This window comes from Schistocerca nitens, chromosome 1 (genome assembly GCF_023898315.1).
Source record: "Schistocerca nitens isolate TAMUIC-IGC-003100 chromosome 1, iqSchNite1.1, whole genome shotgun sequence".
NCBI lineage: Eukaryota > Metazoa > Arthropoda > Insecta > Orthoptera > Acrididae > Schistocerca > Schistocerca nitens.
In genome coordinates this window covers 958,946,412-958,961,517 of record NC_064614.1, presented here as the reverse complement: position 1 = coordinate 958,961,517, position 15,106 = coordinate 958,946,412, and the positions used below count along the sequence as shown (strand labels likewise).

At 45.2% G+C, this 15,106-nt stretch overlaps 1 protein-coding gene across 1 annotated transcript in view; it reads left to right on the top strand.

The window, feature by feature from the left end:
* The window catches only part of LOC126194779 (uncharacterized), a 1,062,808-nt gene that overhangs the window by 335,500 nt on the left and 712,202 nt on the right, over positions 1 to 15,106 (top strand). Inside the window, exon 3 of the mRNA XM_049933080.1 lies at positions 8,256 to 8,326. The gene's annotated coding sequence lies outside the window, so the exon portion shown is untranslated. The remainder of the gene's footprint in view (positions 1 to 8,255; positions 8,327 to 15,106) is intronic.

Below are 15,106 nucleotides of genomic sequence, written 5' to 3'. Positions count from 1 at the left end.
ATACAGGCCTAGCACATACCCTGATGATACGGGGTACCAATGAATTCACAACAAGATCACATCTACTTCGCATAGGTGGTAGCTTGGACAACAGGCGTTACATTTCTAAAATGTTAAGGGTGGTGCGCGTTATCTTAGAGATCTCCATGACATATCTCAACCGGATAACTCTATGTCACATGTTGCCAATCTTGTTGCGCTGAATCGTAGTTTTTCCAGATTTCCCAGCCATTGAGAACTTCTGGTCATGAGTTTCCAAGAGACTGGTGCTCCACCACTTGCAGGCGCCACGACTGATTCCTAGCTCAGAGCTGAAGCAAAACGGAATGACTTACCCAGTATCTGTCATCCAAGCTCAGTTCGACCTGCTATCCAGCCGTGTTAGAGCTGTTGGTGGTGCTATAGATGGCAGCACTGCGTACTGAATTTCACACCCTGTAAAGCCACAAATCGACCACAAATTTAATCATGTGTTCTCCCTTCTGTACCTTAAACGAATAATTAAAACTTCGTATTTTGCTATCCTTCCTTTTGTAATCTTTAATTGGTCACAGTGTAGAATACTCTGGAGAGTATAACACTAATTTTTTTCTCACTTCTAGCCATTCTCACTCCACCTTTACGTTGTGTGTTCAGCGTACACTAAAAGCCTTGGAAATAGAAATTTTTGAGTATTCTGTTTACTGTTCCCGGTTCCCGTCCGATCACCGAAGTTAACCGCTGTCGGGCTGAGCTAGCATTTGGATGGGTGACCACCCGGTCTGCCGACTGCTGTTGGCAAGCGGGGTGCACTGAGCCCTTGTGAGGCAAACTGAGGAGCTATTGATTGAGAAGTGGCGGCTCCGGTCTCGGAAACTGACATACGGCCGGGAGGGCGGTGTGCTGACCACATGCCCCTCCATGTCCGCATCCAGTGACGCATATGGTCTGAGGATGACACGGCGCCGGCCGCGGTGGTCTAGCGGTTCTGGCGCTGCAGTCCGGAACCGCGGGACTGCTACGGTCGCAGGTTCGAATCCTGCCTCGGGCATGGGTGTGTGTGATGTCCTTAGGTTAGTTAGGTTTAAGTAGTTCTAGGGGACTTATGACCTAAGATGTTGAGTCCCATAGTGCTCAGAGCCATTTGAACCATTTTTTTTGATGACACGGCGGCCGGTCGGTACCTTTGAGCCTTCATGGCCAGTTCGGGACGGGTTTTTGTTTACTGTTCCGTACGATAACAAAATGTTTCAGTTGCTGTGGTAGGGATGATACGCGACAGGTCAGGAAACCCTGGGATCTTTGTAGCGCCTTTCGTAGAGTGTTGCTGTGCTGTGTAGTCGCTACAGCTCTGCTGACCCGCAAAGGGCGTCGGAGAGAGCTAAAGAGAGGAAGCGGACTTAATCGGCAGAAGTTGCACTCCTCATCGCCTGCAGGCCAGTTACGCCTTGCTAATGAGTCTGGTACGAGAGAGAGCCATGCGCATCCGGCACTCTGCTAATGAGGGTGAAGGGCCAGTCATATATTCATCTCTCTCGAACATAAATAAACTAGTGCACCAGTAAAATACCTAAATGGAAGAAAGCTCGATGTTAAGTAGCAGCAATGACTGAGGCCAATGGCTGCTGGAGCCTCCGTGCATTAGATCTTTGGCGCAGAAGCCAAAAATTAAAGTAAGGTACACCAACATCGGTCATAATCTCCGCCTCATTTAATGCCAGCTAAGTAAGAAAACGTGCCCTTCAGTTAGAAATGTTAATGGAAAGCAATTCAAATAATCTCTGTACCTCTGTTGATACTGCGGTCACTCTGATCTCTAAAGGGGTACTCTCTTAGTCGTTACGCTTTGGATTGGCGAAAATTGTGAATAGGGGTTGGAAGCATACGACGCATAGGTTAATGATTAGTTCCTTTCTCAAAATATGTGTAATCTGTTCTCGAAAATATCCTTTATTTTACCTTCTCAGTTGCATACTTATTTTTACAATATGACAAGCCGTTGCATACGTAAGTAAATAAATCTGAAGATGATCAAACACTAATCGAAGATACTCATATCACAAATACCGTGCGACTGCGACAGTGAAATAAGGATGAAAATTTTTAAAATTTCAGTACAGTTGCTGAACGTGTCGCGACGAATGTTTCTGCAGTAGCTGCCTTTTTGGAGGCATTTGGGAAGGCTGCATCGGTCCAGGCAATACACAACTGTCTTCACGGGACCAATTTGCTTCCTAGGCGCCCATTACGAACAACAATGCGAACTCCCCAGTATCGTGGTGCGCGAAAAATGTGTGTAAGTATGCCCTTGGAATGGAAACTGGGATAATGGAATGTTTTGTCTTCACCGAAGAGTGAAGGATTCGCCTGAGCTCTGAGAAGAAGAGTGTTGGAGGCGGACAGATGCAGGGACCATACTGAATGTAATGAGCGGCAGTTTTTAAACTTTTTAGTCTTTGTTTTTATGCAAACCAAGTACGTCATCTTAGCCAGCACACTTTCTGTAACTTTTCAAGACAACCTCCGTTTCTTTGCCCCCATTTGTTCCATCGTTCTGCAAATTTGAAAATACCCTTACAACGCAAATCCGTTCCAGCTTTCCGAAGACAGTGACACACCGTTTGCGGAGCATACCCCACAGTCTCGGTACGCTGATCTCGCGTCTCTCCCTTAATGGAACCGAAAGATGGTAATTGGAGGTTGCCAAGCCGGTACTGCAAGGGGAAGAATTTCCCACCGACATGTTCTGATCTTCTCCACAGTGATATGAGCAGTGTAAGGACGCGCGATATTTTGTTGCAAATGATCTTCTACCGGGGCGTTAATTGCGCAATGCAGAACGGAGCTTCAATGGCGTCTGCAAGTAACGAACAGCATTTGTGGTTTTGTCAAACGGTAATGACGTGACAATATGGCAACATTTAGTTTGTGTTATGTTATTGGAATTTCAGTTTTAACAATGGGTTGCTCACGACGTTCAGTATGACTCCCGTACCGTTGCACGTGCCAGATATGCAGCCCCACGGGATCGGCAGGGAGGTGAGTTGATCATGTTTTAGGGCAGGTATCTTACACGGACGTCGGGTACCCCTCGCCGATGGTACAGGAGTCTGCCGTATCTCGACAGGATCCTCCAACCCACTGTCCAGGCCTGCCGTCAACGGTTCGGCTGTGGGTTCGTCACTGATGACGAGAACGAAAACAGTGCCGACTTCGTGGACAACTTCTTCCAGGAGGGAAGAGTCAACCAAATGGGATGTAATCAACAGCCTGCGACGTCCTGCGGTATCCTCTCAGGAACTTGGGAAACAATGCTTTTCCCACCTTGTTGACAGTATCCCAAGGAGGGTCCAAGCTTGTTATTATGTACAGATTGGAGCAACACCATACTCAGCGATTTTCATTTAGCAGATGTACAACGGAGTAAAAGCAAAACGTAAACTCCAGCCCTAAAAGACTGGTGGACCATCTGTACCGACCAACTGCCGTGTCATCCTATGCCAATGGCATCACTGGGGCCTGAGGTCAGCACACCGCTCTCCCGGCCGTTATCGGTTTTCGTTACGTGGAGTACCTACTAATGGGTCAAGTAGCTCCTCAACTTGCAGCACAAGGAAAAGAGCACCTTGTTCCACTTTTTCCACCAAGGATTGATCCCTGGCAGTACTGCGAATCGAATTTGGGACCTCCACATGCCAGTCAAACGTGATGACCACTCAGCTACATAGACGGACCCTCTCACCAGATTAGCGTTATTTTGTTTTTCTTTCCCATCAAGTGGAATATGATGGTGCAGGTTCCGCAACTTTAGTAATTACTTGTAATCAAATAACAGCACCAGTTTCACTTTCAATCATCACGATCAGTTTCTTCTCCTAGGCCATTTTCCAGGGGTTATGAGTCTGTCGTCGTCGGAGTATAATGATTCTAACACGGCGATAGAGTCATAACCCATGGAAAATGGCCTAGGAGGCCCAAACTGTTCGTGGTCATCGGAAGTAAAAGTGCAACTGGAGGTGTTACTTTGCCAGTGCGTGATATTTCTGAAACTGTTTTTTTTTTTAAATTTACATAATAAATTAATCGTCTTAATGGGAAAAAGATAACTTTAAAAATGATTACTGGCTTTGGTTGCTGACAAGAAACAGAAAACCGCCATAAGTTAAACTGACTTTAACTATCTTCGAGAACATATTTTATTTCAAAGCTGTGACTGTTAAGTAGGGATAACATACCACACTGATGGTAAAGACTCTGTGTCAACATCCAGCAAGAGCTAGACTGGCATCGTCTGATAGTGTATGTCGGAAATATGTAAATAGATGGAAAATACTTATCAGATCGATGTGAACAAGTAACAGTTTTAAGACATATTATGTAAAATTTGATGAAAACATACCACGCTCCCTAATGAGCCAGGTTTTCGAGACATAGTTGGTTATACCAACGAAGTTACACAACGCGTTTCTGAGCCTATGGAGACAACCTAATCATTTTCTTTCGTTAAAAGTAAAGCCACTACAGCAGTTTAAAAACATAAATTAATTGAAAAATGAGAATTGTAAACATAAGAACATACCATGCTTATTAAGAAATGTGCCGCGCGGGATTAGCCGAGCGGTCTAGGACGCTGAAGTCATGGACTATGCGGCTGGTTCTGGCGGAGGTTCGAGTCCTCCCTCGGGCATGGGCGTGTGTGTTTGTCGTTAGGGTAATTTAGGTTAAGTAGTGTGTAAGCTTAGGGACTGATGACCTTAGCAGTTAAGTCCCATAACATTTAACACACATTTGAACATTTTTGAAGAAATGTGCATGAATATAAAATTAACGATTCCTCGTTACGAATTCTAAACGTTTGTATCAAGAACGTAAAATAAAATATGAAAATTTGATCGAGCATGTTTGTCCCATTTGGAGCCATCAAAACACTAACTGCTGTGTGTGATTGTCAGCGCCAGTCAAAAATACCATATGGACCAACATGTAGCGCGCAAGTGCACACAGTTGCAATTACAAAAAACAAAATTAACTACACGATCTATAATACAAACTATAAATTACATAAGAGAAAATATATGAAATATTCAAATAACGGTGCGAATGTCAGTTTCGTAGTACAGTTAGGAACAAATTCAAATGGCTCTAAGCACTGTGGGACTTAACACCTGAGAATATCAGTCCCTTAGACTTAGAACTACCTAAACCTAACTAGCCCATGGACATCACACATCCATGCCCCAGGCAGGTTTCGTACCTGCGACCGTAGCAGCCGCGTGGCTCGGGACTGAAACGCCTAGAACTGCTCGGCCACAGCGGGTGGCAGCTAGGAACACAGAAGAGCACTTAGAAACTATGAGAAGGTAACCATTTAAATAATGGCAAAAATCAAGGATTGTAATTTGCACCTTTTAAACAAATGAGTACTGGTCATAAATATTAAAATTACTTATTAAGATAGCTATTAGAGGCCAAAGGTCTGCCGCTGTGGCTATGGTGCCACCTCCCAGTCTACGCGCGCGCACGGAGGGCCGATGGAAGACAGCAGTGCATATCGCCGTCTTCCGTGCAGGATATGTTCAAACCGATCCATTGCACCGGCACCTCCACATATTTATTGAAGATCATACAAAATATTACCAATACTTAACGGTCATTACTTTCAAACAATGTGTGTTCCTGAATATTCTGGAAGTCAATTTAACCTAAGGGAATTTTCTGTTTCTTGTTACTTTTGCAGATTTCAAGAAAGTTGTTTAGCAACCGGAACTAGTAATCAGTTTTAAAGTAATAGATCTTTGAGATCGAGATAATCAAAATATTTTATAATGAAACGTATTTCGCTTATTGTTTTGTTTTTATTTCGCAGTAAAAGTATTTTCATTTTTCGTTTCATAACGCTTATTCTTACACTTCCAGTTCCCCTTGAATCGAAGCCCACGCACGTTCATAGACATGCAACTGATGCAAAATGTTTTTCAGCTGTATGTCTCGTTTCCCTAGCCTGAGACACTGGTATTTATGTAAAGCAGCCGTCAAATTGAGACCTAGTTTGCACATCATTTTGATTTGTTATGGAAATAAATGTTCCAGACGATATACCTATGCATTCATTCTTCACGTGATCCATCTCATAACCTAAAGTGGAACATGCCACTTTGTACACACACATACTAAGGTCACGAGACAAAAAAAAAGTATCACCCCTAAGGCTATCGTTACAAGAATCATTTAATACCGTGTAATTCCGCCCCTGGTTTTGATAACCGCCTGTAATCGGTTAGAAAAGGGGTCCACAAGGTTGAGCAGGTACGTCGAATCGAGGTTAAGCCACTCGGTGAGCATTTTATCACGCAATTCCCCCAAATTGCAGGGATACTCATGTCGGCGTAAACCCGCTGTTCCAGTACGTCCCACAGATTTTCTACAGGGTACAAGTAAGGTGATTTTGTTGGCCAATCTAGATGTGATAAAATGAGGTGGAGTTCATAAAACCAGTCCCAGTATATTCTAGTGATGTTTTTGTGTGCCTGTGTGAGTAATGGCCTTTTTCGAAGAGACCGACCCCTGATGTTCATTGCATGCATTTACTGTCGCAGTGTCCTCTCTAACAGGTGGGGACAGACTTTCATTCACTGCCTGCAGCAGTTCCTGTCGATATGGAAGCGATTTTGATTCTTAAGCCGTGAAACACGTCTCCGGTCCGTCTCAGTCAGGATCTTTCTCCGGCCACAGTTCTGACGTCGTCTTTCTTGGCCTCGATTGTTACACTACTGCCTTATGCTCGCGTAAAAGCAGTGCGCCCGTGGTTGAGCACGACAACCGATCGCTGCCCCATCTGTAAAGGCTTAACGATTCATCTGTGCGTGCGCACTGGGGTGACTAATTTTGCCCAGTGAGCCTATTACCATATTTTATCATCAAACCCGCTGCCAGAATACACAAGAGCATGCGGGAACCAATGAGTTTTTTTACTGATATGGTGATCCCTCGTGACATTCACGGTACAAATTTGGAGCACAAAATTAGCTGGATTATTATTAAAAGAATTCTAACATCAATGAGAAATTCGTTGGCACATTTGTGTTTGGTCACCAACCAACAGTCTGCTCCCGGTAGCTGAGTGGTCAGCGCGACAGAATGTCAATCCTAAGAGCCCGGTTCGATTTCCGGCTGGGTCGGAGATTTACTCCGCTCAGGGACTGAGTGTTGTGTTGTCCTCCTCATCATCATTTCATCGCCATGGACGCGCAAGTCGCCGAAGTAGCGTCAAATCGAAAGACTTGCACCCGTTGAACTGTCTGCCTGACGGGAGGCCCTAGTCACATGACATTTTTTTTATCAACCAACAGGTGTGGTAATCTACTTGCACGAGGCTAACTCCTAATTAATTTTTTATACTGTCGTTCTGTCTCAGTTTTTATTTCTTGATCTTACTATAGTTTATCTATATGAATAACGCATGTAACATGAACACTTTAAGAAACCGTATGAAACACTTCACATATCAAGTTCCTACTTGGCTTAAGTTCTAGCGCTACGTGTATCAGAATAACAGAACTAAATATCATTGATATCATTGCCTTACATCCGTCCATTCGAGAAATATTCATCACGTCTTCTTTTTTCGAGCACTGCCCTTGCCGCCTTCGTCAGGTGCTGTAAATAATGCTCATACGGTTCTCATAGCACGCGAAGAAGCCAGCAGGCCAGCCATAATCATTTTCCTTAAAAATGTAAACATTAGTCTGGTTACACGCATGAAAAATTATTGTCTACGTGGACTGCGACGAAAGTGCACCTGTAACGAAAACTTTTGTAAGTGGGTAGCTTGGGTATTCTAATCAGAAATAACATCGACACCTGCTAAATATGCGCTGTTTGCCTTTTTTTTCCTTCTCCCATGGTCTTGTGGATATTTTTATGATTCGTCTGTATGACATTTAAAATGAATAGCCTAATCATTACGCATCCCTTTATAGTATTAAAACTTTGTACTTACTACTCTAACGCAACGATCAAGGTGCTCTCGAACCGTTTAAGGATGAGATGAATCCAAAGTCCGCTTTGGTCACTCTGGTTTACAATTTTCAAAGTTTCCGAAGCTGACTTCAAGCTTAGGGTATTCTTCCTATAGGGTACAAGTTATTCTTTCCTGTTTCGTTATGAGTTCCCATATCTAGCGACGAACGAAAAAAAAACTCTTTTTGACTTTCTGCTCCTCTCGGTGGAATCGAAATGAAGTTGTTAATTTAAATCTGGTGTCTCTCTGTTCACAGGTGGTCCGTTCTTACGCTTCGTCACACACCACGAGCCCTTTCGCTGGATACTCCGTGACCCCGCGAGCAAGGTAACACGCAAGCTGCGAAATGGCCAGAAACAGCGATGCTTTTTAAATCATTCTAGTTTCGGTTGTGGTTAGTGTTTAGTATTTGGCATTAATGTGATTCACAGACAGAGCTACAGTCAGGAAAACAGTTCTCGCTTTCGGAGGCTTTAACTACAGACTGCAACGCAAAAGATGCTTTACATTCGTGAGGCCCGCATAAAAAAATATGTATACTTAAGAAATATCGACGGCATTGCACGCACACGAAAAGCTGTTTTTCTACGTTTAGCTTACAATGAGAAACAAGAAATGTGCTGTGGCTGGTGTGTGAAACAGGGGACTGAATGTGTTTGCCTCTGTATTACAGTGAGTCCGGCCATGTTGTGGTCGGCAGTCAAAGGATTAGTCGGATGCACTTCTAGACGCAGGCAACCCAATGGACAGGTTTGCAAAACAGTTTGCTGTCTCGCCTTCCTAAGCAATTCTTGTCGATGAAATGCATGCACGTATTGGCGTTTGCAGCGAGAAATATATATTTTTTATACTGTTACTTCTGACTGCGACATTAATTAAAGCAACTATACATCAGTGTCTTTCACTCCGAAAAAAATGTTGAAGTGGTTAATATTTATAAACTTGGGCATTGGTGATGTAAGGGTCAGTCAAATGTAAACGAGGCACATTGAAGAAAAGTAATTAGTGTGTTCATTATTTCAAAAGTAATCGCCATAACTGATAATAAATTCATCCCACAGTGAGACAGCAAATCGACGGCCACGAATGTGGGCGGAGCCACATGTTGTTCCTACTACACAACAGAAGTTTGGCTGGGAAAAACTTACACATCCTCCTAAAAGTCCCTACCTCTCCATGCGATTTAAATATTTTCGGAGCCCTGAAGGAAGACACACGTAGCCGTCGACTAGCTTCGGTCGAAGAGGTGCACACCTCGGTACCACGAAACATTTTTCAGTGAAGACATTGACAGTCTTGTGTCACAGTGGGATATATGTATTAACAATTACGATACTTACTTTTGGAATAATAAACAATTTACTAACTTTTTTTCCATGAATTTCTACTTACACTTCGTTAGCAACAGTATCACTTTTACAACACGAACACCTTCGATTGTTCAAAAATGCATTCCCATCGAATTCTTGTTAGGCTTTTTCGATTTTCTAGGAGAGTAATGTGGTTTAGTTAATGTTCAGGTGCGCTCTAGTAAGAGGTCTTATTTTAGAGCGTGGAGCACTAGACAGTTGGAGTTTCTGTTTAGCAAATGTGCCGTATCTGGATAGATCTAATAAATTACGTGTCCATCCATGGAATCTTGAAGTCTGGTGTTTCTGTGTGGGTTTTTACCTGTTGTCTTTAAATTGCTATCCTGTTCTGGCCTTTTTTCCGTATATTATCTGCCTAAGTTGAAAGAAACAAGTTGTAAGCGGTCTGTTGACAGGTGGCGCGGTACTTTGCCGAGTCCCGTGGGCAGATTTAGAAATCCGCAGTTAGAAGCTAGAGCGCATTAATAATTGATTTTGGACCGCTGATAAATTTAATCGCATTTCGCCAGTGAAAGAGAGCTCGGCGGCCCTTATTTGGACTCCTTCGCTAGTGTAGCAGCGTAATATACACTCCTGCAAATTGAAATAAGAACACCGTGAATTCATTGTCCCAGGAAGGGGAAACTTTATTGACACATTCCTGGGGTCAGATACATCACATGATCACACTGACAGAACCACAGGCACATAGACACAGGCAACAGAGCATGCACAATGTCGGCACTAGTACAGTGTATATCCACCTTTCGCAGCAATGCAGGCTGCTATTCTCCCATGGAGACGATCGTAGAGATCCTGGATGTAGTCCTGTGGAACGGCTTGCCATGCCATTTCCACCTGGCGCCTCAGTTGGACCAGCGTTCGTGCTGGACGTGCAGACCACGTGAGACGACGCTTCATCCAGTCCCAAACATGCTCAATGGGGGACAGATCCGGAGATCTTGCTGGCCAGGGTAGTTGACTTACACCTTCTAGAGCACGTTGGGTGGCACGGGATACATGCGGACGTGCATTGTCCTGTTGGAACAGCAAGTTCCCTTGCCGGTCTAGGAATGGTAGAACGATGGGTTCGATGACGGTTTGGATGTACCGTGCACTATTCAGTGTCCCCTCGACGATCACCAGTGATGTACGGCCAGTGTAGGAGATCGCTCCCCACACCATGATGCCGGGTGTTGGCCCTGTGTGCCTCGGTCCTATGCAGTCCTGATTGTGGCGCTCACCTGCACGGCGCCAAACACGCATACGACCATCATTGGCACCAAGGCAGAAGCGACTCTCATCGCTGAAGACGACACGTCTCCATTCGTCCCTCCATTCACGCCTGTCGCGACACCACTGGAGGCGGGCTGCACGATGTTGGGGCGTGAGCGGAAGACGGCCTAACGGTGTGCGGGACCGTAGCCCAGCTTCATGGAGACGGTTGCGAATGGTCCTCGCCGATACCCCAGGAGCAACAGTGTCCCTAATTTGCTGGGAAGTGGCGGTGCGGTCCCCTACGGCACTGCGTAGGATCCTACGGTCTTGGCGTGCATCCGTGCGTCGCTGCGGTCCGGTCCCAGGTCGACGGGCACGTGCACCTTCCGGCGACCACTGGCGACAACATCGATGTACTGTGGAGACCTCACGCCCCACGTGTTGAGCAATTCGGCGGTACGTCCACCCGGCCTCCCGCATGCCCACTATACGCCCTCGCTCAAAGTCCGTCAACTGCACATACGGTTCACGTCCACGCTGTCGCGGCATGCTACCACTGTTAAAGACTGCGATGGAGCTCCGTATGCCACGGCAAACTGGCTGACACTGACGGCGGCGGTGCACAAATGCTGCGCAGCTAGCGCCATTCGACGGCCAACACCGCGGTTCCTGGTGTGTCCGCTGTGCCGTGCGTGTGATCATTGCTTGTACAGCCCTCTCGCAGTGTCCGGAGCAAGTATGGTGGGTCTGACACACCGGTGTCAATGTGTTCTTTTTTCCATTTCCAGGAGTGTATTTATTTGGAATCGACAATAAACATTTCCTACTTAATCTTCGGAGCAATAATGCGACCGGTGCGACTCCAAACTCGACCGGTGCGACTCCAAATCCGGAGCGCGAGTGAGACCTCGCACGACCACACCGACGCTCCGAGAACGATACGAAGGAACGTGTCGTAGTTCCAACGCATCATACATCAGAATGACTCATCAGCGCTTTTGGCGTGCTCTGGCAGCCACAGTACTAAGTTTCGCCGCCGTCGTCGTGACGGAAAATACGTATCTGCAATTCTATTGCTCACGGATAAAAAACTTGAGAGTTTTGAGGTAGCTTTCCTATATCGCATTGCGGAGTAAATGTAGTGGTGATTACAAGCGTATTTAACAAGGACAGGAAGAAGGTACCTACCTTTCGCGGAACGAGTACCAGTCCTCAAGGACTGACTCAAAGTCGTAATTTGTCGCAAGCTTCTTTCCGTTCTTTCCTCACTACAGAGGCCTTAGACCGAGCGATATGGTGCAGTGTTTAGCACATTGGACTCGCATTCGAGAGTTCGACGGTTCAAACCCGCGTCCGGCTATCCCGACTTAGGTTTCCCGTGATTTCCCTCAATCGCTTCAGGCAAATGCGAGGATGGTTCCTTTGAAAGGGCACGGCTGACTTCCTTCCCCGTCCTTCCCTAATCCGATGGGACCGATGACCTCACTGATTGGTCCCCTCCAGCGAATCGACCAACCAAAACAGAGGCCTTACGACGACGCTGTAGTGCTGCATCTCCGGGCATTTGATGTAACAGGGAAAATTTGCCTTTTCCACGGGCTCCGGGTTGTTATTGAGGCTGGATGCTTCTAATCCTATACCTGTTGGTTTAGACGTCTCCCTCACGCCTGCTCAAAATGGTTCAAATGGCTCTGAGCACTATGGGACTTAACATCTGAGGTCACCAGTCCCCTAGAACTTAGAACTACTTAAACCTAACTAGCCTAAGGACATCACACACATCCAAGCCCGAGGCAGGATTCGAACCTGCGACCGTAGCGGTCGCCCGGTTCCAGGCTGTAGCGCCTAGAATTCGCACAGCATGCGAGCACGAGCTGCTAGAACGCCCGGTGTTGACAGCTCGTATTGCGTCTTCACAGTTGCCGCCTGTTCTGGCCGCTTTTGACGGCACGCAGACGCGCACTCGGCCAGCTCATTATCCACGCGTCCCTGCTCGCGAAACGGCGCCGTGCTCGCAGAGGAGGCACTTGGCCTCGTTCGTCTTCTGCTTCCCGTGCGGCTGGCACTGTTTGATGATACGGCGACTCGGCCAACATCTGCGCGGAATTTCTAACATAAAAGCCATCATTTGAGGGCAAATAAGGCGTTTTATGAAGACTCGCTTTCGAATGAAACATGTGTGCAGCCTCAGGGAGAGTTTCCATTCACACTCAGCCTGCAGACCGTCGTACTCTGGAAATTACGACACATTCACTTCCGGCTGCCTGCCTCTACATACGGACCCGTCAAACTTTTCTGAACCAAGAACTCTCCCTTTCATGGAGACCCACAGCGCTGCGCCCACTCTCTCCGGTCGGGGACGAACGGACAAATAACGTCATAGAAAGATGAAACTTAGGTTTCGTGCGAAACATTTGAAACCAATCGCGAATCAGTGAATTGTTAATACACAATCTGACCTCCAGAGAATAGAAGAGGAATGTCAAAATTAAAAGTTCATGACAGTGGTTCACTCTGAATGGTAGCCATGACAATAGGGGGACAATAACTTGAGGAGCGCACTTTAAGACGTTTCGAAGCCTCCAGCGTATCACCCGAAATAAGACAGTTGTATATCTTTATAGGGAACAACAAAAAGTATATTGAACACAATTTCCACGAAACTATTCTACACAATGAAGCAAAAGAAATGATGGTTCTTAATAGGTGAAATAAAAATGACTGCTAGTCCTCCAGTAAGTGAAACAAAATAAATGATAACTAATAAGTAAGAGACTTCCTGAATCACAATAGGTTCTGTGATACTTGAAACAGCGAATAAAACTTCAGATTTTCAACGCTTTTCGTTAAAAACAGTGAATTAAGTTTCTCTAGTCACATTCTCTACAATGAGCAGAGTCTAGAAGTCCTAATAACTGTCGGTTGAAACGGAAAAATAAGTCATGGTTAAAACCAAAGTCCAAACCCAAGGTTCATCAAGATGAAGAAACGTATAACAACTCTCATGGGGCATTTCGCTGAAGAAGTATTGAGAGCCAACAGTAATGAAATATCTAAGTCCGGCCAAGATAGAACCTTCAGGCTGACACTATCTTGTCGGCCAGAAAAACAACAGTACAATTATTCAAATGGCTCTGAGCACTATGGGACTCAACTGCTGTGGTCATAAGTCCCCTAGAACTTAGAACTACATAAACCTAACTAATCTAAGGACAGCACACAACACCCAGCCATCACGAGGCAGAGAAAATCCCTGACCCCGCCGGGAATCGAACCCGGGCGTGGGAAGCGAGAACGCTACCGCACGACCACGAGATGCGGGCGGTACAATTATTACCAAGTTGCAGTGAGCGTGTGACCGATCACTTATTAGTGTCCCAGCTGAGGTGGTATCGTGCTCTCCAGTAGTTGATTGCCCAGTTCTTGGTGTGCCATAGAGTAGATCTTCAGGTTGTTGGCAACGACAGAACTAAAATCCAGAGCTCGTGCCTCTATCGTCACTATGTACTGGTGGCCTCGCTGGAGCGCTGCAGATGCCGTCTTCTGGCCTAGCTCCTTCAGTTCCGGAGTTCCGAAATCTCAATTCATCTGAATTTTAGGTGTTGAGCTTGCTGCAACCTGCAAAATGTTTACGTTGAGCTCTGTGTCGTGAGCGCCTGCTGTCGAAGGAGTAAAATGTTATTTTCTGACCGATAAAAGCAAAAGGTTTCAGTTGTGTTTAAGTCACAAAAGTGAATTATTTTTAAAAGGCCATTAATATTTTGTAAGACTGTAATATGCATTACACGAGTTACAAATAATTAGATTTTTTCCTCAAGTACTAACGTTAAAGTGTGACACAATGTGGTGGAGGTTACAGCATGTGAAATGAACGTATCAACAAAATCTTCCTCACATAGTCCACCCACCACACACATACTTAGTAAATTGTACCATGCACCTATGACAGTAAAATGGAGACATATAATACATCACATGCGCTTAAATATCTTATGAAAATGTCTTCTGTCAGTTTAGATAGCTGCAGCAACAGACCATTAATTGCTTCATTGTTCACTTCACAACAGTAAACTAGTAGCTGACAACGCAACAGCACAGTAACTATGCAATGGCTACTATACTGCTGTTGCGGCTATACTATATTCTTGCTAAAAACTTCTTAGCCAATATCGCAATAAAACACTGTGTTGTGGATGACCAGTTTCGGTAAAACTACGTTACCGTCATAGGGCTTCGTAAAGGTTATTATTGTAAGACATATTGTGCCAGATGAGCACAAAATCTTTGCATTAAATCTTCAGATGCACAACATATAACATGAATGATGTGCTGGTAAGCCAAAAGTAAAAGTTACAATTACTACGTACGCAAATCGCCACAACATTACATCCATATGATCACACGTCAAGACTATTAGGGCAATACAGTGTTTTATTGCGAGCTTGGCTAAGAAGTTTTTCTTCTCCTAAGAAAGATGAGTAATGGCTCTGAGCACTATGGGACTTAACATCTGTGATCATCAGTCGCCTAGAACTTAGAA